This window comes from Pelophylax lessonae (genome assembly GCF_965119305.1).
Source record: "Pelophylax lessonae genome assembly, chromosome: 1".
Lineage (NCBI taxonomy): Eukaryota > Metazoa > Chordata > Amphibia > Anura > Ranidae > Pelophylax > Pelophylax lessonae.
The window spans coordinates 382,704,598-382,731,902 of record NC_138768.1 but is presented as its reverse complement, the minus strand read 5'-3'; the positions used below and the strand labels follow the sequence as shown (position 1 = coordinate 382,731,902).

Genomic DNA, 27,305 nt, shown 5'->3' with positions numbered 1-27,305 from the left:
TGAGGCCCTAAAATGTCAGGTCAGTACAAATACCCCCCAAATTACCCCTTTTTGTAAAGATGACAGTCCAAGGTATTTAGTAAGAGGCATAGTGAGTTTTTTGAAGTTGCAATTTTTTTTGCCCACAATAGCTTGGGTAATGAAATTTTTTTTTTTTCGTACAAAATTGTCATATTAACAAGTTATTTCTTTCAAATGGCATAGATAAACTTTTTTTTAGATTAAACAATTAAACCCCAAAATATATTCTGCTACTTCTCCTGAGTATGGCAATGCCACATGTGTGGGACTTTTCCACAGCCTGGCCACATACAGAGGCCAAAAATGCAGGGAGCATCATCAGGTGTTCTAGGAGCATAAATTACACATTTCATTTCCTGAGTACCTATCACATTTTTGAAGGCCCTGGAGCACCAGGACAATGGAATTACCCAAAAAATGACCCCATTTTGGAAAGAAAACACCCCAACGTATATATTCTACAGGGCATAATGAGTCTTTTGAACATGTCATTATTTTCCACAAGTTTATGGAAAACGTAGAAAGAAAATGAAAACTTAGGTTTTTTTTTTTTTACACAAAGTTGTCAATTTATAAGATATTTATAACATATAGCATGTACATAGAAAAAATGACACCCCAAAATACATTCTGCTACTCCTCCTGAGTATGGCGATACCACGTGTGAGACTTTTACGTAGCCGGCCACATACAGAGGTCCAACATGCGGGGAGCACTGTCAGACGTTCTAGGTGCATAAATTACACATTTCATTTCCTGAGTACCTATCACATTTTTGAAGGCCCTGGATAGTTTTTTAGCCACGTAGACAGATGTGTGCAAATGATTTCTGGGACAGATGTGTGACAGATGTTGATCACTGGGATGACATATGTGGCAGATGTGCACCAGATTACAGACAGATGTGCGCCAGATGTGGCAGATAATGTGTGACAGCTGATCACGGAAAAATGTGTCAGATGATCATAGACAGATGTGCCAGATGTTGATCACTGGGATGAAAGATGTGGCAGATGTGCGCCGGATGATCACGGACAGAAGTGGCAGATGTGAGCCAGATGATCACGGCCAGATGTGCACCAGATGTGGGCCAGATGTGCACCGGGATGATCACGGACAGATGTTCCAGATGTGCACCATATGATCGCAGACAAATGTGGCAGATGTGGTAAATGTGTACCAGATCAAGGACTGATGTGCGACAGATGTGCAGCAGAGGATTAAGGACAGATGTGTCATGTGATGTGCGCCAGGTGCGCACCAGTTGATCAGACAGATGTGGAAAATGTTTACTGGGATAGAATATTTTATTAGGACACATGTGTGGGACAGATGTGGGACATGTGTGGGACAGGTGTTTTTATTGCAGGACACTGTTTTTTACTGCAATCCGATCCACTTCTCCTCTGACAAAGGCTGTCAGTGAGGAGGAGAGCAGATCTTAGCTGCCAGCCAGGGATCAGTTTGTATACAGCACTTTTTCTGCTTTTTTACTCACTGGTTACCCAGATCAGTGAGTAAAAAGCAGTAAAAATGCTGTATACTCACTGATCCCTGGCTGGCAGCTGAGATCTGCTCTCCTCCTCACTGACAGCCTCTGTCAGAGGAGAAGCAAAGCCGATCACCGAACGGCTTTGTTGACATCACATGACAGCTGTGATTGGACACAGCCGTCATGTGATCAGGAGGGCCAATCAGAGAGCCCTCCTGCCGAGCGGAGATGCTCTGTGTCCTATGGACACAGACACATCGGGATCACGCCGCTGCGCGTGCATGCAGCAGCGCGATCGAACCTCCTTCTGAAGGACGTTCTGGAAATGTCCACTCAGAAGGAGGAAACTCCCACCCGGCCGTATATGTACAGTGGCCGGGTGGGAGGTGGTTAAGAAATGAAGGTCAGTCAGTCTGAAAAATTGGGAAGACTTTGAAAGTGTCCCCAAGTGCAGTCACAAAAACCATAAAGCGCTACGAAGAGCATCCGAGTCACCAGCCTCAGAAATCGCAGGTTAACAGCAGCTCAGATTAGAGACCAGGTCAATGGCACACAGTGTTCTAGCAGCAGACACATTTCTAGAACAACTGTTAAGAGGAGACTGTGTGAATCAGGCCTTCATGGTAGAATATCTGCTAGGAAACCACTGCTAAAGAAAGGCAACATGCAGAAGAGACTTGTTTGGGCTAAAGAACACAAGGAATGGACATTAGACCAGTGGAAATCTGTGCTTTGGTCTGATGAGTCCAAATTTGAGATCTTTGGTTCCAACCACCGTGTCTTTGTGCGACGCAGAAAAGGTGAACGGATGGACTCTACATGCCTGGTTCCCACCGTGAAGCATGGAGGAGGAGGTGTGATGGTGTGGGGATGTTTGGCTGGTGACACTGTTGGGGATTTATTCAAAATTGAAGGCATACTGAACAAGCATGGCTACCACAGCATCTTGCAGCGGCATGTTGTTCCATCCGGTTTGCGTTTAGTTGGACCATCATTTATTTTTCAACAGGACAATGACCCCAAACACACCTCCAGGCTGTGTAAGGGCTATTTGACCAAGAAGGAGAGTGATGGGGTGCTGCGCCAGATGACCTGGCCTCCACAGTCACCGGACCTGAACCCAATTGAGATGGTTTGGGGTGAGCTGGACCGCAGAGTGAAGGCAAAAGGGCCAACAAGTGCTAAGCATCTCTGGGAACTCCTTCAAGACTGTTGGAAGACCATTTCAGGTGACTACCTCTTGAAGCTCATCAAGAGAATGCCAGGAGTGTGCAAAGCAGTAATCAAAGCAAAAGGTGGCTACTTTGAAAAACCTAGAATATGACATATTTTCAGTTGTTTCACACTCTTTTGTTATGTATATAATTCCACATGTGTTAATTCATAGTTTTGATGCCTTCAGTGTGAATCTACAATTTTCATAGTCATGAAAATAAAGAAAACTCTTTGAATGAGAAGGTGTGTCCAAACTTTTGGTCTGTACTGTACATATAAACAAAAACTTTTATTCAATGTTTACAGTAATTCTAAAGGACAACTCATGTTAATAAATGCAACAAAAAAATGCAGACGAAATCTTACAAAACAGACATAACTCTGCTTCAATAGATTAAGAGGTTTTACATTTTATATACAGGTAATAAAATTCAGGAAAGGTCATAAAATTAGATCATCAAAAAGTTAATTCATTTCAGTAATTAAATTCAAAAATTGAAACTCATATTTTATATAGATGCGTTACAGAGTGATATATTTCAAGCATTTCTTTCTTTTGATGATAATGGTTTACAGCTAGTGAAAACCCATAATTCAGTATCACAGAAAATTTGAATATTACATATGACTCATAAAAAAACACATAAAAAAGGATTTTTAATACAGAAAAGTTGGCTTACTTAAAAGTATGTCCATGTACAGTATAGTATGCACTCAATACTTGGCCGGGGCTCCTTTTCCATGAATTACTGCATCAATGCAGTGTGGCATGGATGCGATCAGCCTGTGGCACTCACTGCTGAGGTGTTATGGAAGCCCAGGTTGCTTTGATAGCAGCTTTCAGTTCATCTGTATGTATTGTTGGGTCTGGGGTCTCTCATACCATTACAGATTCTCTATGGGGTTTAGGTCAGGTGAGTTTGCTGGCCAATCAAGTACAGTGATATCATGATCATTAAACCAGGTATTGGTACTTTTGGCAGTGTGGGCAGATGCCAAGTCCTGCTGGAAAATGAAATCAGCATCTCCAGAACGCTGGTCATAGGGAACCATGAAGTGCTCTAGAATTTCCCATTAGAGGGCTGCGCTGACTTTGGACTTGATAAAACACAGTGGACCAACACCAGCAGATGACATGGCTCCCCAAATCATCGCTGACTGTGGAAACTTCACAATGGACTTTCATGCAACTTGGATTCTGTGCCTCTCCACTCTTCCTCCAGACTCTGAAAATGAATTCCTCCAAATGAAATGCAACATTATCCACAGTCCGTGATGATTTAAATTGAATTACTGAAATAAGTTAACTTTTTGATGATATTCTAATTTTATAAGATGCACCTGTGTGTATATGTGTATATATATATATATATATATATATATATATATATATATATATATATACACACACACACAGAATCTCACAAAAGTGAGTACACCCCTCACATTTTTGTAAATATTTTACTATATCTTTTCATGTGACAACACTGAAGAAATGAAACTTTGCTACAATGTAAAGTAGTGAATGTACAGCTTGTATAACAGTGTAAATTTGCTGTCCCCTCAAAATAACGCAACACACAACCATTAATGTCTAAACCGCTGGCAACAAAAGTGAGTACACCCTTAAGTGAACATGTCCAAATTGGGCCCAATTAGCTATTTTTCCTCCCCGGTGACATGTGACTCGTTAGTGTTGCAAGGTCTCAAGGTGTGAATGGGGAGCAGGTGTGTTAAATTTGGTGGTATCGCTCTCACTCAGTCATAATGGTCACTGGAAGATCAACATGGCACCACATGGCAAAGAACACTCTGAGGATCTGAAAAAAATAATTTTTGCTCTATATAAAGATGGCCTAGGCTATAAGAAGATTGCCAAGACCCTGAAACTGAGCTGCAGCACAGTGGCCAAGACCAGACAGCAGTTTAACAGGACAGGTTCCACTCAGAACAGGCCTCGCTATGGTCGACCAAAGAAGTTGAGTGCATGTGCTCAGCATCATATCCAGAGGTTGTCTTTGGGAAATAGATGTATGAATGCTGCCAGCATTGCTGTAGAGGTTGAGGGGGTGGGGGGTCAGGCTGTCAGTGCTCAGACCATTCGTCGCACACTACATCAAATTGGTCTGCATGGCTGTCGTCCCAGAAGGAAGCCTCTTCTAAGGATGATGCACAAGAAAGCCCGCAAACAGTTTGCTGAAGACAAGCAGACTAAGGACATGGATTACTGGAAGCATGTCCTGTGGTCTGATGAGACCAAGATAAACTTATTTGGTTCAGATGTCGTCAAGCGTGTGTAGCGGCAACTAGGTGAGGAGTACAAAAACAAGTGTGTCTTGCCTACAGTTAAGCATGGTGGTGGGAGTGTCATAGTCTGGGGCTGCATGAGTGCTGCCGACACTGGGGAGCTACAGTTCATTGAGGGAACCATGAATGCCAACATGTACTGTGACATACTGAAGCAGAGCATGATCCCCCTCCCTTTGGAGACTGGGCCGCAAGGCAGTATTTCAACATAACGACCCCAAACACACCTCCAAGATGACCACTGCTTTGCTAAAGAAGAAGAGGGTAAAGGTGATTGACTGGCCAAGCATGTCTCCAGACCCAAACCATATTGAGCATTTGTGGGGCATCCTCAAACGGAAGGTGGAGGAGCGCAAGGTCTCTAACATCCACCAGCTCCGTAATGTCATCATGGAGGAGAGGAAGAGGACTCCAGTGAACTCCATGCCCAAGAGGGTTAAGGCAGTGCTGGAAAATAATGGTGGCCACACAAATATATAGACACTTTGGGCCCACTAAGGGGTGTACTCACTTTTTTTACATCAGTTTAGGCATTAATGGCTGTGTGTGGAGTTATTTTGAGGGGACAGCAAAATTACACTGTTATACAAGTTGTCCGCTCACTACTTTACATTGTAGCAAAGTGTCATTTCTTCAGTGTTGTCACATGAAAAGATATAATAAAATATTTACAAAAATGTGAGGGGTGTACTCGCTTTTGTGAGATAGTGTGTGTGTATATATATATATATATATATATATATATTTTTTGTGAGGCACTGGCTTGTGTGTCACCTAGGTTTCCCACATACACATGGTGAGGGGCACTAGGGTTTAAGGTGATGTGGAGAAAAAAAATAATTTATTTAAGAATCCTAACCGATAACATTTTTGAATTTCTTGCCTGAAGAGTCTATAGGGCCAAAGATTAGTTAAAACACACAAAACATGATCTACTTCCTGAAAGCAAAGACCCTGAAGAATAAAATGATAGTGGTTACAATTTCTTTTTGTAAAGTGATATAAGTGCAAATCCATATTTTCAGTAAAAAATACACTAAAGTTAATTTCAGCGCACACACAAACACAATATATAAAGAAAAGGAAAAAAAAGAGTAAGAATAAAAGAAGAGGTAATCCAAACAATTGAAATTAAACCCAAAGCTAACCACAAGGAGAAAGTTATTGAGCCATTTCGCTATTTAAAAACAAAAAAAACATTGATCTGTGGCCAAACATGCCAGGCACTTCTACAGGTAAAATTACTCATAACACTGGAAAGTGTTTTTAGGTGATTAACCATTTCTCCTTGTGAATTTACATACAATAAAATGTAAACCTTGAATGATACTACATGGTTTGCTCACCAATTATTTGGCACCTATATCTGTTTGCATTGGAGATTTCCTTGATCTTTGGTTGTAGGATAAAATAAAAGTCTTGAATTGCACCTTGAGCTACTGACCACTGTAAACAAGCTAAGTAAGCTCTATTCTTATATATAACCAATAGGAGTTTAAAAACAGGAGGTAGGGGAAAACTGTAAAACATGAAAAAGGTCTCTAAGCACCCCCTGCTGTCATTATAGAATACCAATCCAAAACATTTATATGCAACATTTATATGCAATATTATTATTATTATATATTATATTTAATTTATTTTCCTCTAAACATAATAATAAAAATTAACTATGAATTTCCTTTAAAGTTGACAGTCTTATAAGCAATCTTTTCTTATTTTCATATATATATATATATATATATATATATATATATATATATATATATATACACATATACATATACACAGTGCCTTGCGAAAGTATTCGGCCCCCTTGAACACTGTAAAACTGTAATTTTTTGTGAAGAATCAACAACAAGTGGGACACAATCATGAAGTGGAATGAAATTTATTGGATATTTCAAACTTTAACAAATAAAAAACTGAAAAATTGGGCGTGCAAAATTATTCAGCCCCCTTACTTTCAGTGCAGCAAATTCTCTCCAGAGGTTCAGTGAGGATCTCTGAATGATCCAATGTTGACCTAAATGACTAATGATGATAAATAGAATCCACCTGTGTGTAATCAAGTCTCTGTATAAATGCAACTGCACTGTGATAGTCTCAGAGGTCCCTTTAAAGCGCAGAGAGCATCATGAAGAACAAGGAACACACCAGGCAGGTCCGAGATACTGTTGTGGAGAAGTTTAAAGCCGGATTTGGATACAAAAAGATTTCCCAAGCTTTAAACATCCCAAGGTGCACTGTGCAAGCGATAATATTGAAATGGGAGTATCAGACCACTGCAAATCTACGAAGACCTGGCTTTCCCTCCAACCTTTCAGCTCATACAAGGAGAAGACTGATCAGAGATGCAGCCAAGAGGCCCATGATCACTCTGGATGAACTGCAGAGATCTACAGCTGAGGTGGGAGACTCTGTCCATAGGATAACAATCAGTCGTATACTGCACAAATCTGGCCTTTATGGAAGATTGGCAAGAAGAAAGCCATTTCTTAAAGATATCCATAAAAAGTGTTGTTTAAAGTTTGCCACAAGCCACCTGGGAGACACACCAAACATGTGGAATTAGATGCTCTGGTCAGATGAAGCCAAAATCTAACTTTTTGGCAACAATGCAAAACGTTATGTTTGGCGTCAAACTGTCAAACATGGTGGTGGCAGCATCATGGTTTGGGCCTGCTTTTCTTCAGCAGGGACAGGGAAGATGGGTAAAATTGATGGGAAGTTGGATGGAGCCAAATACAGGACCATTCTGGAAGAAAACCGGATGGAGTCTGCAAAAGACCTGAGACTGGGACGGAGATTTGTCTTCCAACAAGACAATGATCCAAAACATAAAGCAAAATCTACAATGGAATGGTTCACAAATAAACATATCCAGGTGTTAAAATGGCCAAGTCAAAGTCCAGACCTCAATCCAATCAAGAATCTGTGGAAAGAACTGAAAACAGCTGTTCACAAACGCTCTCCATCCAACCTCACTGAGCTCGAGCTGTTTTGCAAGGAGGAATGGGCAAAAATTTCAGTCTCTCGATGTGCAAAACTGATAGAGACATACCCCAAGCTACTTACAGCTGTAATCACAGCAAAAGGTGGTGCTACAAAGTATTAACTTAAGGGGGCTGAATAATTTTGCACGCCCAATTTTTCAGTTTTTTATATGTTAACAAAGTTTGAAATATCCAATAAATTTCGCTCCACTTCATGATTGTGCCTCACTTGTTGATTCTTCACAAAAAATTACAGTTTTATATCTTTATATTTGAAGCCTGAAATGTGGCAAAAGGTCGCAAAGTTCAAGGGGGCCGAATACTTTTGCAAGGCACTGTATATATATATATATATATATATATATATGCTAGTGGGAGGAGTCCAATGTTAAATATTAATGTTCCTAAACAAATTTTGCCATATAATAATACTTTTAATTTCAACTTCCTTTGTAGACATGTTATAATAAAGTATAAAAAGCGACACTAAACTCTGGTTTTAAAAAAAAAAAAATTATATTCAGGTATTTATTCTAAACTTAGAAGAAAGTACCTTCTATTCCTCTCTGCCTCCTCCAATTTTTTCAGCTGTGATCTTATTCCTGTTAGAGGGTGGCTATGTTTGTTCTACATGGCCCTATTGTATGTAGGAACATAGCCCTCCACTATTGCTTGTTCCTAGGATAGACTATGGAATACTGAATCTGTAGCATGTATTGAACAGTGCAGATGACCGCAACTAACATGCAGTGCTTGTTCCAAACAAACAGAAGTGAGCGGGAGAAGGAGAGCTCACAGGTGACTTTAGAAGGAGGCAGAAAAACACGGTAAGAATTAATTTAATTTAAAAGCGGATACAGGGCCATTAAAGTGGAATTCCAGCAAAATCCAAACTAGGCCTATATCTACTACTACCCCCATTCTAAAACTTTCAATCTACCCTGTAAAAGAAAAGATGTCTATTGTTACCTATGGTTGAAGTCACTCCGGTTTGGTCACATGGCCAGCTTCCAGGGCCCGCTTTAGTGTAGAGGAGGGGCAGCCCCATAGTAAGCCTATGGGTGATGTCATTGCCCAGGCTCTACAGTGGCATCAGAATAGGCAAGTATAGGCATCTCTTCTTCATAGGGTAAATGGAATAGTCTAAGAATGAGGGTGGGAATAGATTTAGGCATAGTTAGGGAATTCCACTTTAAGTAGTGATTGTGTGTGGACTATTTTTGGAGAATAGGGATATATTTTAGTGTCAATTTAACCTCTCAGGAATTACATTCCTTTTTATTAAGATCAGTCACAGCCTGTAAAACTCCCTTAGAGGCTGTCCTACCGCAGCTTAGTGCCAATACCAGACAATCTTTATTTACAACACAGAAGTAAAAGTAAACTAAAGCATTAAATAAGAGTGTTACCCCCCTCCAGCAGCCCGGATGGAGTGACCACTATAAAAAATGGATTTTTGTAAGATCTTACCGTAAAATCCTTTTCTCTTAAGCTCATTGACAGACGTAGTCTTCTTGATTCTCAAGAGCTGGGTTATGTTGTCTCCGCAGGAGTAGGACTAGGCAGAAAGACAAAACGTTCTGGCTCCACCTTAGGGGCAGTCCCTGAGGGTATATCCTCCCTCTCTCTGCTACAGGGAATCAGTTCTGTTCTAAAGCAGTAACAGAGAATTTAACCCAACCCAACTCAATGATAGAGGGGCGGGTACTACGTCTGTCAATGAGCTTAAGAGAAAAGGATTTTACGGTAAGATCTTACAAAAATCCATTTTTCTCTATCGCTCATTGACAGACGTAGTCTTCTTGATTCTCAAGAGCTGGGACATCCAGAAGCAGTGCCACAAATGAGGGGTGGGATTGACAAAATCAAATCCAATCTAGAAGGCCCAACCGGTGCCAAACTAGAAGTTTTAAAGGCTCATTATAAACAAAGAATGAGACTAAAGAAAAAATTTCCAACGGAAAAAACCCTCGAGGTAGACCACTGGTCTCCTCAAATTGCGGCCTGCAAAACCTTGCGGCCAAACGAGGCATCAGACGATGCCATTACATCAACTTTATAATGTTTAGTAAAGGTATGCACCGACGACCAGGTAGCCGCCTTGCACACCTGGACCACTGACGCCTGATGGCGAAAGGCCCATGACGCACTAAGTGCCCGAGTGGAGTGCGCCTTAACAGGGAACGGGGGCTCCCGACCCTTAATAGAATAAGCCTGTACTACCGTCTGTCTGATCCATCTGGAAATGGTCGCGGCAGATGCAGGCAACCCCTTTTTGGGTCCATCTGGGATCACAAAAAGTGAATCCGTCTTGCGAAACGAGTCTGTCGTTTTCAAGTATACCCTGATCGCCCGGACCACATCCAAGGAGTGTAAAGCAAACTCTCGAGGATGACTGGGCTTAGGACACAGGGAAGGTAACACAATTTCTTCATTCAGATGAAATTCTGAAACCACTTTTGGTAGGAAGGATGGATTCGGACGAAGAACCACCTTATCTCTATGAACCACCAGATATGGTGAACGACAAGATAATGCGGCCAGTTCTGACACCCTGCGTGCAGAAGTAATAGCCACCAAGAAGGCCACCTTCTGGGACAACGTAGGTAGAGGAATCTCCCTAATATCTTCAAAGGGAGGTTTCTGAAGAACCGACAACACTAAATTAAGATCCCAGGGGGGTAACGGCGCGTGCACTGGCGGAGCCAGATGTCGCACCCCCTGGATGAAATTCCGCACCAAGGAATGAGTAGCCAAAGGCTTCTGAAAGAAGATAGCTAATGCTGAGACCTGACCCTTGATAGTACTCAAGGCCAGTTTCTGCTCAACCCCTTGTTGCAGAAAAGCTAATATTCGACTAATCGAATAAGACCGAGGACGGAACCCCAAAGGTTCACACCATGCAATGTAGGACTTCCATGTGCGATGATAAATCTTTCTGGAAGTCGCTTTCCTTGCTTCAACTAGAGTAGGAATAACTGAAGCTGACAATCCCTTGTCCTTCAGCACCTGGGTCTCAATAGCCAGGCCGTTAAAGCCAGCGATCGTAAAGCAGGATGGAAGATCGGTCCCTGAGACAGTAGGTCCTCCCTGAGAGGAAGTCTCCACGGGACGTCCGCCACCAGTCTGACCACGTCGGCGTACCAAGCTCGACGAGGCCAGTCCGGAGCTACCAGAATTACTGGAATTCCTTCCTCCTCTATCCTGCGAAGAAGTCTTGGCAGTAACGCGAGAGGAGGGAAGGCATACATTAGCTGGTATTGCCCCCACGGGGCGATCAGTGCGTCTGCGGTTTCTGCTACAGGATCGCGGGAGCGAGCCACGAATCTCTGAACTTTCCTGTTGAATCGTGATGCCAACAGATCCACATCCGGGGTGCCCCACCGTAGGCACAACTGGTGGAAAACGTCTGGATGGAGGGACCATTCCCCCTGATCCAGAGTCTGACGGCTGAGATAATCTGCCTGCCAATTCTCCACCCCCGGAATGAACACCGCAGAGATTGCTGGAACAAATCGTTCCGCCCAGCGAAGAATGCAAGCCACTTCTTTGGCCGCTCGGACACTCTTGGTGCCCCCCTGGTGATTGACATAAGCCACGGCCGTGGCATTGTCCGACTGGATCCGAACCGGGCTGCCCTGAAGCTGCTCGGTCCAGTGACTCAGACAAAGTCTGATCGCTCTTAGTTCCAATACATTTATCGGTAACCTGGATTCTTCCGGGGACCAAAGTCCCTGGACAGATAACTGACCGAGAATTCCTCCCCATCCGGATAGACTGGCATCCGTTGTCACTGTCGTCCAATATATTGGCAGAAATGACTTTCCCTGGCTGAGCATCGGAGACCGAAGCCACCAGACCAGAGACTCTCTGGTCTGTTTGCTCAATCGGATCTGATTGTCCAGGGATTCCGGATTCCGATTCCATCTGAGAAGAATCTCTTGCTGAAGAATTCGGGTATGGGACTGGGCAAATGGGACTGCTTCGAACGAAGCCACCATCAACCCCAGAACCCTCATGCAAGTCCGAAGGGAAGACCAGCTGTTGGACAGTAACAACTGGACTGCTGATTGAATCTTTCGAAGTTTCCCTACCGGAAGAAAAACTCTTGTCCTGACTGTGTCTAGAATTAGACCCAGATATTCGAGCCTCTGGGTGGGAACCAGAAATGACTTTTGCTGGTTCACCAGCCACCCGAATTCCTGTAAAGAAATCATAGTAATTTCTATGTTCTGTAGCAAGGTCTGAGGAGACTCTGCATGAAGCAGAAGATCGTCTAGGTAACCAAGGATCGATATGCCTCTTTGGCGCAGAAGTGCCAACATTGGGGCCAACACCTTCGTGAAGACCCGCGGAGCCGTGGCGAGACCGAAAGGTAACGCCACAAACTGATAGTGGTTCTCTTCTACGGAAAAGCGTAGAAACCGCTGATGTCCTGCGAAAATGGGAATGTGAAGATATGTGTCCTTGATGTCTATGGACGCTAGGACATCCCCTGGATGCAGGAAGGCTGCTACTGTGCGAATGGACTCCATTCTGAATCTTCTTATGTTGACAAAAGAATTGAGTGCCCTTAAGTCCAGAATTGGACGCACTTTGCCCTCTTTCCTGGGTATTGTAAATAGGTTTGAATAAAACCCTTGAAACCATTCTGTCCAAGGAACGTGGACTACCACTCCTTGTTGTAGTAAATCTGTGACTGCTCTCCGCAGATCTTCTAAACGATCCGGGGATAGTCGGATATTGGAAGGGAAGAATCGCGCCGGTGGGAGAGATCGAAACTCGATCTTGTACCCTGACCTTATGACTTCGCAAACCCATTTGTCCGGGATTCTGGAAAGCCATGGATCCGGGAACCGGCGAAGACGTCCCCCCACCCCAGTTATGGGTGGGGGCGCACCTTCAGGCTTTGGACGGTTTATCTTCAGGTCTGGAGGGGGCGGGCTTTTGCTTGCCCGACCAACGACCCCTGACGCCTCCTGCAGGAGCTTTGGAGGACTTAATTTTTTCACCCGCGGGACGAAAAAACCTCTTGTGAGCAGAAAAAGAAGGCCCTCGTCTTTGACGAGTTCCTTTACCTTTAAAATTTTGCGGTAAAAAGGTGCTCTTTCCACCCGTGAGATCCTTAATGATCTCATCTAAGTTGGCTCCAAATAGACGCTCTCCTAAAAAGGGGATATTAGCCAATGCTTTTTTGGAACCTTGGTCGGCTAACCAACCTTTTAGCCACAGTGTACGCCTGAGAACCACTGCTGAGACTGATGCTCGCGCCAATAATGGAGTGGCGTCTAACGCCGCATCACACACAAACTGTAACCCCTGTATCATTTGTTCCAACAAATCTGATACCGCCTGAGGGACCTCTTCTAAGTCCCGGCGTAACCACTTGGTCCATTCAGTTACAGCCTGCGAAACCAGACCAATAGCTATTATAGGTCTGAAAGCTGATCCAATCAAGGAAAACATGGTGCGAGACATAGCTTCTATCTTGCGATCCACTGGATCTTTAAAAGACGGAGCGTCTTCTAGAGGAATAACCGTGGCTTTATTCAATCTAGCAATAGGTGAATCCACCACAGGTGGTTCTGTCCATTTCTTAATGAGGGTTTCCTCAAACGGATAACGCCTGTCAATGCGTTTAGAAATAGTAAAAGTGCGTTTTGGCAGACGCCATTCTTCTTCGATTGGATTGCCAAAACATTTGGGCAATGGAAAAACCTTCGCCACTTTGATGCGTTTTTTAGTCCCAAAAGGGATTTCAGTTTCAGCTATTTCCGATGGAATACCCTGTAACCTTAAGGTTTCTTGAACAGATACAATGAGTGCGTTTACCAACGCTTCCTCTCGGGCTATGGCGGATGCCGAAACATCCTCCTCGCTGTCTGAAGAGACAGGACCCGAGACACCAATCCCAGATGAAGTACCTGCAACTGCAGAAATAGGCTCAGAGTCTGAATCCGAGGTTTCAGATAATAAGGGGTTAGGCGGGGGTCGCTTTCTTGCGCCCTGTCCCTGACAAGCCACTTCCACCCGGGACACAAAAGTTTCCATAATAGCTGACAATGATTCAATTGTCAGTGGGGTGCTGGAGGATCCTGCAGACCCCTCGAGGGGATCCGGAGGAGATACATGAGTGGCAGGGTCCATGTTAATTCAGGATACCTTTGCCAGCAAAAACAAAAAAAACTTTTTCTTTTTTTTTTTTGTGTGGTGTCTCCCCCTAGCGCAATAGCGCCCCTCAGAGTACCTGCTTCTCGATCCCACAGAGAGAGAGAGGGACCCCCAAGGCTCACCAACCGATGCAGTGAAGTTTCCAACCAACTGCAGTCAGCGTCTGTCTTACACAGACTGGAAGGAGCTGTTGCTTTTTCCCGGGTAGAAGGACGTGGCTCCGCCCCCTGTGTACGCCTTCCGGCGTTCCCAGCTCTCCACGAGGTAGCTGGGTTCACGAAACATGGCCGCCCCCATAGAAGAGACATAAGACTCCAAAAACATGGCGGCCGGCGTGACCTGAGGATATACATGCACTTGGTCTACGGCAAAATGGCGGCGGACCGCCGAAATCGTTTTCCCAGCACATCCACCTGCATCTCTGCTAAGAGGCGATATATGAATCTACAGGAGATACGCTACAAATAAGGTAGGATTATACCTCCTATGTCTGCTGTAATGTTACAGTCTGCTGGGTAGAGTGTTAGCTCTCAAACCAAGTCCACTTCCCACAAACACATGCTGTATTACAAGGGGGACTTGTAAGTATCAGATATATACTGACCATATATGGAGGGGCCCATAATTCATACTGCCTCATAACGAGGAAAGAAAAAAAGGGAACGTTTACTCACCATACCGAACCGACAGGCACCCTCTCTTCACAATACCCTCTCCACCGGGGTGGGGGGTTGTGGACCACTCCGGACGCCTCGACTCTCTGGTTCCTGGCGTCCAAGCGAGACTTTTAACTCGCAAGGTCAGTCCCTCCACTGGGACTCCGTCGCGGCCGACCCAGCGCGGAGCTCTGGTCTGCACGCGCTCGTAGGCAGAAACCGGGGTGACCACTGGATCTCAACATCCAGCCCGTCGCCCGGCCCCGCATACTTACTTGAATGTGTCGCGGCCGACCAAGCGCAATGCCATGGTCTGCGCGCGCTCGTAGGCCGGCTGGGGTGACCACAAGTGTCGCCCAGTCCGGCATTTTTGCTTGAAGATCTCACAGGAAAAACACTGGAGAAAAACTACCTAAAAAATGTCTTTTTCTAAAGAAAAAAGTCTTGCTAGGACCAAAAGATCCCAGCAAGGAACTTAGGTCCTTACTCCTGACTAGACAGAAAAAAACTGATTCCCTGTAGCAGAGAGAGGGAGGATATACCCTCAGGGACTGCCCCTAAGGTGGAGCCAGAACATTTTGTCTTTCTGCCTAGTCCTACTCCTGCGGAGACAACATAACCCAGCTCTTGAGAATCAAGAAGACTACGTCTGTCAATGAGCGATAGAGAAACCCAAGTTCAAACAGAGCAACCTCTGTGGGGGCATCACAGTCAAACTCACAGACTCAAATTTCTGTGCTGATCAGGAAAAAACAGAAAATGAATAACAGGTCATCCATGTATCCCTGAGGAGTAAAGCTGTACTATTATAACAACTACTGTACAGCTGTATGTGAAAATCCACCCCTGACCCCCAACCTTATGTGTTTCAAAAACAATACCCAATACATACCATTCATGCAGTCTTCAAGACAGACATGGGACTATAATGTGTGTCACTGGCACTTGTGCCACTGGTGTCTTATTGCATTCCCTTTCTCTGAAAAGTTTGTTCCCTATTCCAACGTCACAAGTACGGTATTTGTACATTGATATCCTATCGATTTACCCTCTCAAGCGTCTGTTCTCCAGAGAGAATAAGTTCAATGCCTGTAATCTTTCCTCATAGTGGATGTCCTCCATTCCCCTAATTATCTTTGTTGCCCTTCTCTGGACTCTCTCCAGTACTGCTTGCAGCAAACTGGCTCGCTAACCCTTACATTCGCTGTAAGTTTACAGTTCCTTCAGCAATAAAAAACTTTCAGCTATCTGGTGCCCAGGACTGCCATTAATTATGCATGGACATGATTGAAGGCTAATATCTATTCAAAGTTTTTTTTTTTTTTTTTACAATCCCGACCATTTATTCACGTTTACAGTTTGGTCACACCAAATGCGGCTTTGAAATCCTGCGACTTCACTTGAAATTCCACTATTTCTAAGCCACATGTCTAAGCAGATGTCTATGCAAGTCGTAGCTAAACTTGCAAAAAGTAGTGCAAGAGCTACTCCAATGGAGTCAAAGTCGCACCAATTTGGCCACTTCCAGCAGTCTAGCTTTTGTGCTGATCCTTAGACTTTATTACCCACACTACCCTAAGACAAGTATATAGTAAATGAGAACAAACCAATTAAAGCTCCTAGTCTCTATACTTTCCCTGGGATGGTGACTCAAGAGTATTTAACCTATTAGATCAGCATAACAGCCAGTCAACGAAAACTTCCAGGAGGGTAGGGAAGCCTTAATGCATAGATAAGCATGTTTCATAAGCGATTCTCGTATTTTAATCATACGAAGCAAAAGAATGGCCTATATTAAAATAACATATACTATAGATTTTAATTTTTTTTTTTAGACATACGCTGAATTGCTAAACCTAGCAAGATCCCTAGAGATTTGACTAAGAATGTCATATAAAAGACAGACCCTACCCTGTAGTTTATACACTCTGCATTAAGTGAGGCAAAACTAATAAATGGTGTTCATATCACAGCAGACAATTAACAGACAACAGAGAAACACAGATCAGTACACTTTTAATGGTGACAGCCATGCTATATGATTACAATGAACTATATGGATAATAATCACTGTATAACTGGGGATTTAATTTTGATTTACTCTTTGTTTTAATGCAAAATCAGTAGTACAGCCGTAGGAAAAAGAAAAAAACAAAAAAAAAAGATGTGATACCGTGTGAGAACTGTCATGTAGAGTCGGCTCTTCCTGTTTAAAAGCCATAGAATAAATATAAGTTCTAGTCAGAGATGCAAAGGTGACAACCTAGGCTCTCTAAGTAAAAAAAACTGTCCCCGAGGATGAAACGAAAATATCAGAAATTCCATTCCCCTTAATGCATTTAATGCTAGCTGTCACTTCAGTTTAAGGTTAGCTCCATGTACATTAGCTTTCCGGATGAATGCAAACAATTATATTCCGAAATGTTTCTTTATGAAAATGAAAACTGTTGCAAGAAACATTGATGAAAGCGAAGGCCCAAAACTCTGTCATTGAAATGCATTAGGCAGTATGGTTGGCTGCACAATAATATTATATTAAGGCCATTTTTTAAAAATCATTTAGGAAAAAAAATACATGTCATCTTAAACCATTGACACATAAGGGTTGATTTACTTAAGGCAAATAGGCTGTCTACTTTACAAGGGAAGTTGCACTTTGCAAAGGAATTTTGCCTCAGAGCCTAATGAATGTGGTGAAGCTCTACTCACTTCCCCCAACCAATCATGTGGAAGCAAAAATGCAGTCTTTTTTTTTTTTTGCTTTAACGAGATTGGGTATTCTTTGCAAAGTGAAACTTCATCACATTCACTAAGCTCTGGGGCAAATTCCCTTAAAAAATGCACAGCCTATTTGCCTTAAAGAGGTTGTAAACTCGTTTAAAAAATTTTTTTTTTTTTTTACAACCTGCAAGAGAAAGACATAATGAGCTAGTATGCATCGCATACTAGCTCATTATGAAATACTTACCTTAGAACGAGCCCCCGCCGTGCCGCTCTCTTACCTGTATGACGGGCGACATGACATGTCGCCCGTCTTCCGGGATCGCGGCATCCGGCCATCTGATTGGCCGGAGCCGCGGTGACGTCACTCCCGCGCACGCGCGCGGGAGCCGACGGTCACGGCACGGGGCTCTGAAGGAACGGCACGATCAGCCGTTCCTTCAGAGCGCATGCGCCAGTGACGTCACTGGCTGCATTAAAGGTAAATATCTCCTAAACGGTGCAAGTTTAGGAGATATTTACAGTACCTATAGGTAAGCCTTATCATAGGCTTACCTATAGGTACAACTTCCTGAGGAGGGTTTACTTCCTCTTTAAGTAAATCAAACCTATACTGTCACAGTTGACTCTGCAAGCTGCTTCAGGGAGAGTTAGCCAGGCGACCATGTGATTCGTAGTTCTGGCCATGAAAAGCACAAATTAGAAATGAATCCAGAAAACCAATACTGCTCTTCTTATATGGAAAAGAAATATTAGGTACTGAAAGGATGGATGTAGATTTCATACACAGCAAAAAACCTGTCCCAGAGTCTGCCTTTCCAGATTTCTAAGATGCATATTAGTTATCAAACATTAAAGCTTGTACCTATTTGGATTCATTGTTAATGAAGTCCAGCCCAGAATAAGTGGCTCATAAGCCAAGGGATTATGGCCTCTTTCAGAGGTTTCTAAAATAAATCTTTTAGTTTGTGACACATTCACTTTAACCCTTTTGCTGTCTTGGTGCAAGGTTTATGGCATGCACAGGACACCAGGGATGGGTCATTGAGAGAAGATATGTGTCACTGCTGTTTGGGTTGTGGTCCCTTTAAGGGACGATGACAAGTGAAGCAATTTGTGAGTACCCAGGATTAACCCGCATGCGAGAGAGGCCTGATAAGGGTAGAAACAACCAGCTGGGAGATGGGGTGTTATGTGAAGCAGGAAAAAGTCTGAGGGCTGTGAGCTGTTTGGTCTGCTGAAAAGCTACTATAAACTTTGAACCCTGTTGCAGGCCAGGTTTATATTGCTGGTGAGCAGAAGCTTTATTTTATATCAGAGTTATGGTCTGTTTAGTTGGTTTATGCTGATGATAAGCTATTTATTCGATGTTTTTGAAGAATAAAAAAAAACACTGTTTTACCAAAATACAGTGGCTGGTGATCTGGACCTCCAAAAATTACAACTAGCACTCAGATGCGGACAATTCAGCCAAACAACCTGTTAAAGGCTAAGTTCACCTTTTGTCCCCATTCACACTGATGCCAATTCTATACCGATTTGAAGAAAATTATCAAAGGAAAATTCACAAGTACAGCATCCCTTAAGTAGATATGGAGCACAGAAAGGGGAGTTGTTCCTATCAGGAGCTGGGATTTTGTAGGTGCTAATAACTAGGTGCTGACAAAAGATACATATGAAAAATTCAATATATTCAATAAGGTTTTTTATTCATCATCAAAGACTCATGGAGAAAAAAATCACACGTATTTTGGCACAACAAATACTTTGAAAAATATATTAGTGAGAAAATTGTCCCATGGGGTTTAAAAATTCAGATCTTCCCCAATATACGCAAGATTGAGGATGATCTAAAACAAAGTTGGAAATTAAATATACAATCTTGTTCATTCAAGATGATGGATCTCGTGTGATCAATATGCACAGGAGATCAGTCACCTTGATATAGATATTCAAAAATGGCATTGAGACAATATTGGTTTGACCTCCAATCCTCTACTGGCACAAAAGGAAATTGCTCTGAAGTCACAATTGGAAACATATATCAATAGTATTCTCAAATCCAAAGAACAGAAGTTTCAGAGAAGATCTGCTTATGTTTCAGGATATGCTTACAAATGGCAAGCCAAGCCTTATAAGAAAAAAATACGTGAATCTAGACAAAGAACCTTTTTTTTTAATGATAAAGAATGTAGTGATTCTGAAAACTCTTCTAATTTTTCTGCTATATCTTCTACACAAACGAGCTCTACAAACATATGGGCAGTGTCCAATGCTTCAAAAATAATGTAAAGGTGAAGGTGATAGGGTTCACACCAAACCAACTCCACACACTCATTCATCGGGACGGTTACAGTCAACCTCTCACCAACCTAATACTGGGGTTAAATCCTTGCAGTCTTGGGTGAGGCCCATACCTTCTTTATCTTCTGTTCACACTGGTAGTACAGTTTCTCACTTAAACACTATCTCTACATCTAATGTCCCTTTCACACCTACTCAGGTAAGTCAGACTTCCTCACACCCTATTAGTGACACTCGTTGCACACAAGGCGATATTCACACTGCAACATTTTTTTTTTTGTAAATCCCACCCCAGATCCCAAAAAGATTTCCTACTAGGGATTCACAATCCTTGAATTATCAATTAGAAGTGATAAATTTATCTAAATATGATCTAACCCCTGATGAGATTCATGTGCTTAGTTTAGGCATGACTTTTTGTCCAGCCCAACGCACAGATCAATTTGATCTTATCAAGGATGTTCACTTATTTGCGTGACGTTTAATGTACAAAGTCTTATATGACAATAAGGATACAACTGAAAACTCCTCTTTACAAAACCCTGAATGGAAAAATCTGACCATTGAAGATTTGAGAGCACTGAATGATCTCATGGAACTATGGGAAGGTAGCCATCCAGAAATGTAAGGTGAAGATCTATTGGAGGGAGTGGAATATTTTCCTCCTTCAACCTATAAACCTAAATCTCACTCTTTTCCGGTATTACAATCTAACCCCAACATTTGGGCATTTACTCAACAAGTGTGTAATGAGATCCTACTCACCGATTGGAAACACATTGCTGAATCAAATGTAACCCCTTTCCAACGTAAAGCAATTATCTCTATTCAAAATAACTGAATTTTTGTCTTACCATAAAATCCTTTTATCTGATGTTCATTGACGGACACAGCTCCACAGTCTCGGGGGTAAACTCCCACTTCCTGCTTCAGGTTTTTCAGTTTTGTAACAAGCAGTGTCAGAAGAATATATAACCCAACTCAATAGAGGAGGAATATCAGAAAAAAAATGGATTTTTGTAAGAACTTACCGTAAAATCCTTTTCTCTTAAGCTCATTGACAGACGTAGTCTTCTTGATTCTCAAGAGCTGGGTTATGTTGTCTCCGCAGGAGTAGGACTAGGCAGAATGACAAAACGTTCTGGCTCCACCCTAGGGGCAGTCCCTGAGGGTATATCCTCCCTCTCTCTGCTACAGCGAATCAGTTCTGTTTAAAGCAGTACAGAGAATTTAACCCAACCCAACTCAATGATAGAGGGGCGGGTACTACGTCTGTCAATGAGCTTAAGAGAAAAGGATTTTACGGTAAGTTCTTACAAAAATCCATTTTTCTCTATCGCTCATTGACAGACGTAGTCTTCTTGATTCTCAAGAGCTGGGACATCCAGAAGCAGTGCCACAAATGAGGGGTGGGATTGACAAAATCAAATCCAATCTAGAAGGCCCAACCGGTGCCAAACTAGAAGTTTAAAGGCTCATTATAAACAAAGAATGAGACTAAAGAAAAAATTTTCCAACGGAAAAAAACCCTCGAGGTAGACCACTGGTCTCCTCAAATTGCGGCCTGCAAAACCTTGCGGCCAAATGAGGCATCAGACGATGCCATTACATCAACTTTATAATGTTTAGAAAAGGTATGCACCGACGACCAGGTAGCCGCCTTGCACACCTGGACCACTGACGCCTGTTGGCGAAAGGCCCATGACGCACTAAGTGCCCGAGTGGAGTGCGCCTTAACAGGGAACGGGGGCTCCCGACCCTTGATAGAATAAGCCTGCACTACCGTCTGTCTGATCCATCTGGAAATGGTCGCGGCAGATGCAGGCAACCCCTTTTTGGGTCCATCTGGGATCACAAAAAGTGAATCCGTCTTGCGAAACGAGTCTGTCGTTTTCAAGTATACCCTGATCGCCCGGACCACATCCAAGGAGTGCAAAGCAAATTCCCGAGGATGACTGGGCTTAGGACACAGGGAAGGTAATACAATTTCTTCATTCAGATGAAATTCTGAAACCACTTTTGGTAGGAAGGATGGATTCGGACGAAGAACCACCTTATCTCTATGAACCACCAGATATGGTGAATGACAAGATAATGCGGCCAGTTCTGACACCCTGCGTGCAGAAGTAATAGCCACCAAGAAGGCCACCTTCTGGGACAACGTGGGTAGAGGAATCTCCCTAATATCTTCAAAGGGAGGTTTCTGAAGAACCGACAACACTAAATTAAGATCCCAGGGGGGTAACGGCGCGTGCACTGGCGGAGCCAGATGTCGCACCCCCTGGATGAAATTCCGCACCAAGGAATGAGTAGCCAAAGGCTTCTGAAAGAAGATAGCTAATGCTGAGACCTGACCCTTGATAGTACTCAAGGCCAGTTTCTGCTCAACCCCTTGTTGCAGAAAAGCCAATATTCGACTATTCGAATAAGACCGAGGACGGAACCCCAAAGGTTCACACCATGCAATGTAGGACTTCCATGTGCGATGATAAATCTTTCTGGAAGTCGCTTTCCTTGCTTCAACTAGAGTAGGAATAACTGAAGCTGACACACCTTTGTCCTTCAGCACCTGGGTCTCAATAGCCAGGCCGTTAAAGCCAGCGATCGTAAAGCAGGATGGAAGATCGGTCCCTGAGACAGTAGATCCTCCCTGAGAGGAAGTCTCCATGGGACGTCCGCCACCAGTCTGACCATGTCGGCGTACCAAGCTCGACAAGGCCAGTCCGGAGCTACCAGGATTACTGGGATTCCTTCCTCCTCTACCCTGCGAAGAAGTCTTGGCAGTAACGCGAGAGGAGGGAAGGCATATATTAGCTGGTATTGCCCCCACGGGGCGATCAGTGCGTCTGCGGTTTCTGCTAGAGGATCGCGGGAGCGAGCCACGAATCTCTGAACTTTCCTGTTGAATCGTGATGCCAACAGATCCACATCCGGGGTGCCCCACCGTAGGCACAACTGGTGGAAAACGTCTGGATGGAGGGACCATTCCCCCTGATCCAGGGTCTGACGGCTGAGATAATCTGCCTGCCAATTCTCCACCCCCGGAATGAACACCGCAGAGATTGCTGGAACAAATCGTTCCGCCCAGCGAAGAATGCAAGCCACTTCTTTGGCCGCTCGGACACTCTTGGTGCCCCCCTGATGATTGACATAAGCCACGGCCGTGGCATTGTCCGACTGGATCCGAACCGGGCTGCCCTGGAGCTGCTCGGTCCAGTGAATCAGACAAAGTCTGATCGCTCTCAGTTCCAATACATTTATCGGTAATCTGGATTCTTCCGGGGACCAAAGTCCCTGGACAGATAACTGACCGAGAATTCCTCCCCATCCGGATAGACTGGCATCCGTGGTCACCATCGTCCAATATATTGGCAGAAATGACTTTCCCTGGCTGAGCATTGGAGACCGAAGCCACCAAACCAGAGACTCTCTGGTCTGTTTGCTCAATCGGATCTGATTGTCCAGGGATTCCGGATTCCGATTCCATCTGAGAAGAATCTCTTGCTGAAGAATTCGGGTATGGGACTGGGCAAATGGGACTGCTTCGAATGAAGCCACCATCAACCCCAGAACCCTCATGCAAGTCCGAAGGGAAGACCAGCTGTTGGACAGTAACAACTGGACTGCTGATTGAATCTTTCGGAGTTTCCCTACCGGAAGGAAAACTCTTGTCCTGACTGTGTCTAGAATTAGACCCAGATATTCGAGCCTCTGGGTGGGAACCAGAAATGACTTTTGCTGGTTCACCAGCCACCCGAATTCCTGTAAAGAAATCATAGTAATTTCTATGTTTTGTAGCAAGGTCTGAGGAGACTCTGCATGAAGCAGAAGATCGTCTAGGTAACCTAGAATCGATATACCTCTTTGGCGCAGAAGTGCCAACATTGGGGCCAACACCTTTGTGAAGACCCGCGGAGCCGTGGCGAGACCGAAAGGTAACGCCACAAACTGATAGTGGTTCTCCTCTACGGAAAAGCGTAGAAAACGCTGATGTCCTGCGAAAATGGGAATGTGAAGATAGGCGTCCTTGATGTCTATGGACGCTAGGACATCCCCTGGATGCAGGAAGGCTGCTACCGTGCGAATGGACTCCATTCTGAATCTTCTTATGTTGACGGAAGAATTGAGCGCTCTTAAGTCCAGAATTGGACGCACTTTGCCCTCTTTCCTGGGTATTGTAAACAGGTTTGAATAAAACCCTTGAAACCGTTCTGTCCAAGGAACGTGGACTACCACTCCTTGTTGTAGTAGATCTGTGACTGCTCTCCGCAGATCTTCTAGACGATCCGGAGATAGTCGGATATTGGAAGGGAAGAATCGCGCCGGTGGGAGAGATCGAAACTCGATCTTGTACCCTGACTTTATGACTTCGCAAACCCATTTGTCCGGGATTCTGGAAAGCCATGGATCCGGGAACCGGCGAAGACGTCCCCCCACCCCAGTTATGGGTGGGGGCGCACCTTCAGGTTTTGGATGGTTTATCTTCAGGTCTGGAGGGGGCGGGCTTTTGCTTGCCCGACCAACGACCCCTGACGCCTCCTGCAGGAGCTTTGGAGGACTTAGTTTTTTCACCCGCTGGACGAAAAAACCTCTTGTGAGCAGAAAAAGAAGGCCCTCGTCTTTGACGAGTTCCTCTACCTTTAAAATTTTGCGGTTAAAAGGTGCTTTTTCCACCGGTGAGATCCTTAATGATCTCATCTAAGTTGGCTCCAAATAGACGCTCTCCTGAAAAGGGGATATTAGCCAATGCTTTTTTGGAACCTTGGTCGGCTAACCAACCTTTTAGCCACAGTGTACGCCTGAGAACCACTGCTGAGACTGATGCTCGCGCCATTAATGGAGTGGCGTCTAACGCCGCATCACATACAAACTGTAACCCCTGTATCATTTGTTCCAACAAATCTGATACCGCCTGAGGGACTTCTTCTAAGTCCCGGCGTAACCACTTGGTCCATTCAGTTACAGCCTGCGAAACCAGACCAATAGCAATTATTGGCCTGAAAGCTGATCCAATCAAGGAAAACATGGTGCGAGACATAGCTTCTATCTTGCGATCCACTGGATCTTTAAAAGACGGAGCGTCTTCTAAAGGAATAACCGTGGCTTTATTCAATCTAGCAATAGGTGAATCCACCACAGGTGGTTCTGTCCATTTCTTAATAAGGGTTTCCTCAAACGGATAACGCCTGTCAATGCGTTTAGAAATATTAAAAGTGCGTTTTGGCAGACGCCATTCTTCATCGATTGGATTGCCAAAACATTTGGGCAATGGAAAAACCTTTGCTACTTTGATGCGCTTTTTAGTCCCAAAGGGGATCTCAGTTTCAGCTATTTCTGATGGAATACCCTGTAACCTTAAAGTCTCTTGAACAGATACAATGAGTGCGTTTACCAACGCTTCCTCTCGGGCTATGGCGGATGCCGAAACATCCTCCTCACTGTCTGAAGAGACAGGACCCGAGACACCAATACCAGATGAAGTACCTGCAACTGCAGAAATAGGCTCAGAGTCTGAATCCGAGGTTTCAGATAATAAGGGGTTAGGCGGGGGTCGCTTTCTTGCGCCCTGTCCCTGACAAGCCAATTCCACCCGGGACACAAAAGTTTCCATAATAGCTGACAAAGATTCAATTGTCAATGGGGTGCTGGAGGATCCCGCAGACCCCTCGAGGGGATCCGGAGGAGATACAGGAGTGGCAGGGTCCATGTTAATACAGGACACTTTTGCCAGCAAAAACAAAAAAACTTTTTCTTTTTTTTTTTTGTGTGTCTCCCCCTAGCGCAATAGCGCCCCTCAGAGTACCTGCTTCCCGATCCCAGAGAGAGAGAGAGGGACCCCCAAGGCTCACCAACCGATGCAGTGCAGTTTCCAACAAACTGCAGCCAGCGTCTGTCTTACACAGACTGGAAGGAGCTGTTTGCTTTTTCCCGGGCAGAAGGCGTGGCTCCGCCCCCTGTGTACGCCTTCCGGCGTTCCCAGCCCTCCACGAGGAAGCTGGGCTCACAAAACATGGCCGCCCCCATAGAAGAGACATAAGACTCCAAAAACATGGCGGCCGGCGTGACCTGAGGACATATATGCATTCGGTCTACGGCAAAATGGCGGCGGACCGCCGATATCGTCTTCCCAGCACATCCACCTGCACTCTGCTGAGAGGTGACATATGGATCTACAGAGATACACTGCACATAAGGTAGGATTATACCTCCTATGTCTGCTGTAATGTTACAGTCTGCTGGGTAGAGTGTTAGCTCTTGAACCAAGTCCACTTCCCACAAACACATGCTGTATTACAAGGGGGACTTGTAAGTATCAGATATATACTGACCATATATGGAGGGGCCCATAATATATACTGCCTCATAAATGAGGAAAAAAGGGAACGTTTACTCACCATACCGAACCGACAGGCACCCTCTCTTCACAATACCCTCTCCACCGGGGTGGGGGTTTGTGGACGCCTCGACTCTCTGGTCCTGGCGTCCAAGCGAGCTTTTAACTCGCAAAGTCAGTCCCTTTACTGGGACTCCGTCGCGGCCGACTCAGCGCACTGGTCTGCACGCGCTTTTAGGCAGAAACCGGGGTGACCACTGGATCTCAACATCCAGCCCGTCGCCCGGCCCCGCATACTTACTTGAATATGTCGCGGCCGACCAAGCGCAATGCCATGGTCTGCACGCGCTCGTAGGCCGGCTGGGGTGACCACAAGTGTCGCCCAGTCCGGCATTTTTGCTTGAAGATCTCACAGGAAAATAACACTGGAGAAAACTACCTAAAAAATGTCTTTTTCTTAAAGAAAAAAAGTCTTGCCAGGACCAAAAGATCCCAGCAAGGAACTTAGGTCTTTACTCCTGACTAGACAGAAAAAAACGGATTCCCTGTAGCAGAGAGAGGGAGGATATACCCTCAGGGACTGCCCCTAGGGTGGAGCCAGAACGTTTTGTCATTCTGCCTAGTCCTACTCCTGCGGAGACAACATAACCCAGCTCTTGAGAATCAAGAAGACTACGTCTGTCAATGAGCGATAGAGAAAGGATTTTACGGTTAGACAAAAATCCAGTTTTCTTTTTTGTTTATTGATGGACACAGCTCCCAATCTTCTTGACCCTTGGGACATCCCAAAGCAGTGTCAACATGAGGGGTGGGAACAACACAGCAATAAACACACATACCAAAGGCTAACGTAGCCAACCAGGTAAAACAGGCGCTCAAACAGGAACAACTGGAGCTCACCTGACAAAAAATACACCCTCAAAGAGGACTAATCCTCTCCAACAGTGGCCTGCCAAACCTTGTGGCCAAAGGCCGCATCCGCAGATGCCAACACATCCACCTTATAAAATTTAGTGAAAGTGTGCACGGATGACCAGGTGGCCCCCTTGCCAACCTGTATCACTGATGCCTGATGATGGAAGGCCCAA

General features: G+C 44.3%; 1 protein-coding gene across 1 annotated transcript in view; it reads right to left on the bottom strand.

Annotated features, from left to right (window-relative positions):
* Nucleotides 1-27,305, bottom strand: part of KDM4C (lysine demethylase 4C) — a gene marked incomplete at its 5' end in the record, with an annotated part of 705,351 nt that overhangs the window by 22,418 nt on the left and 655,628 nt on the right. The gene's annotated exons all lie outside the window — the stretch shown is intronic.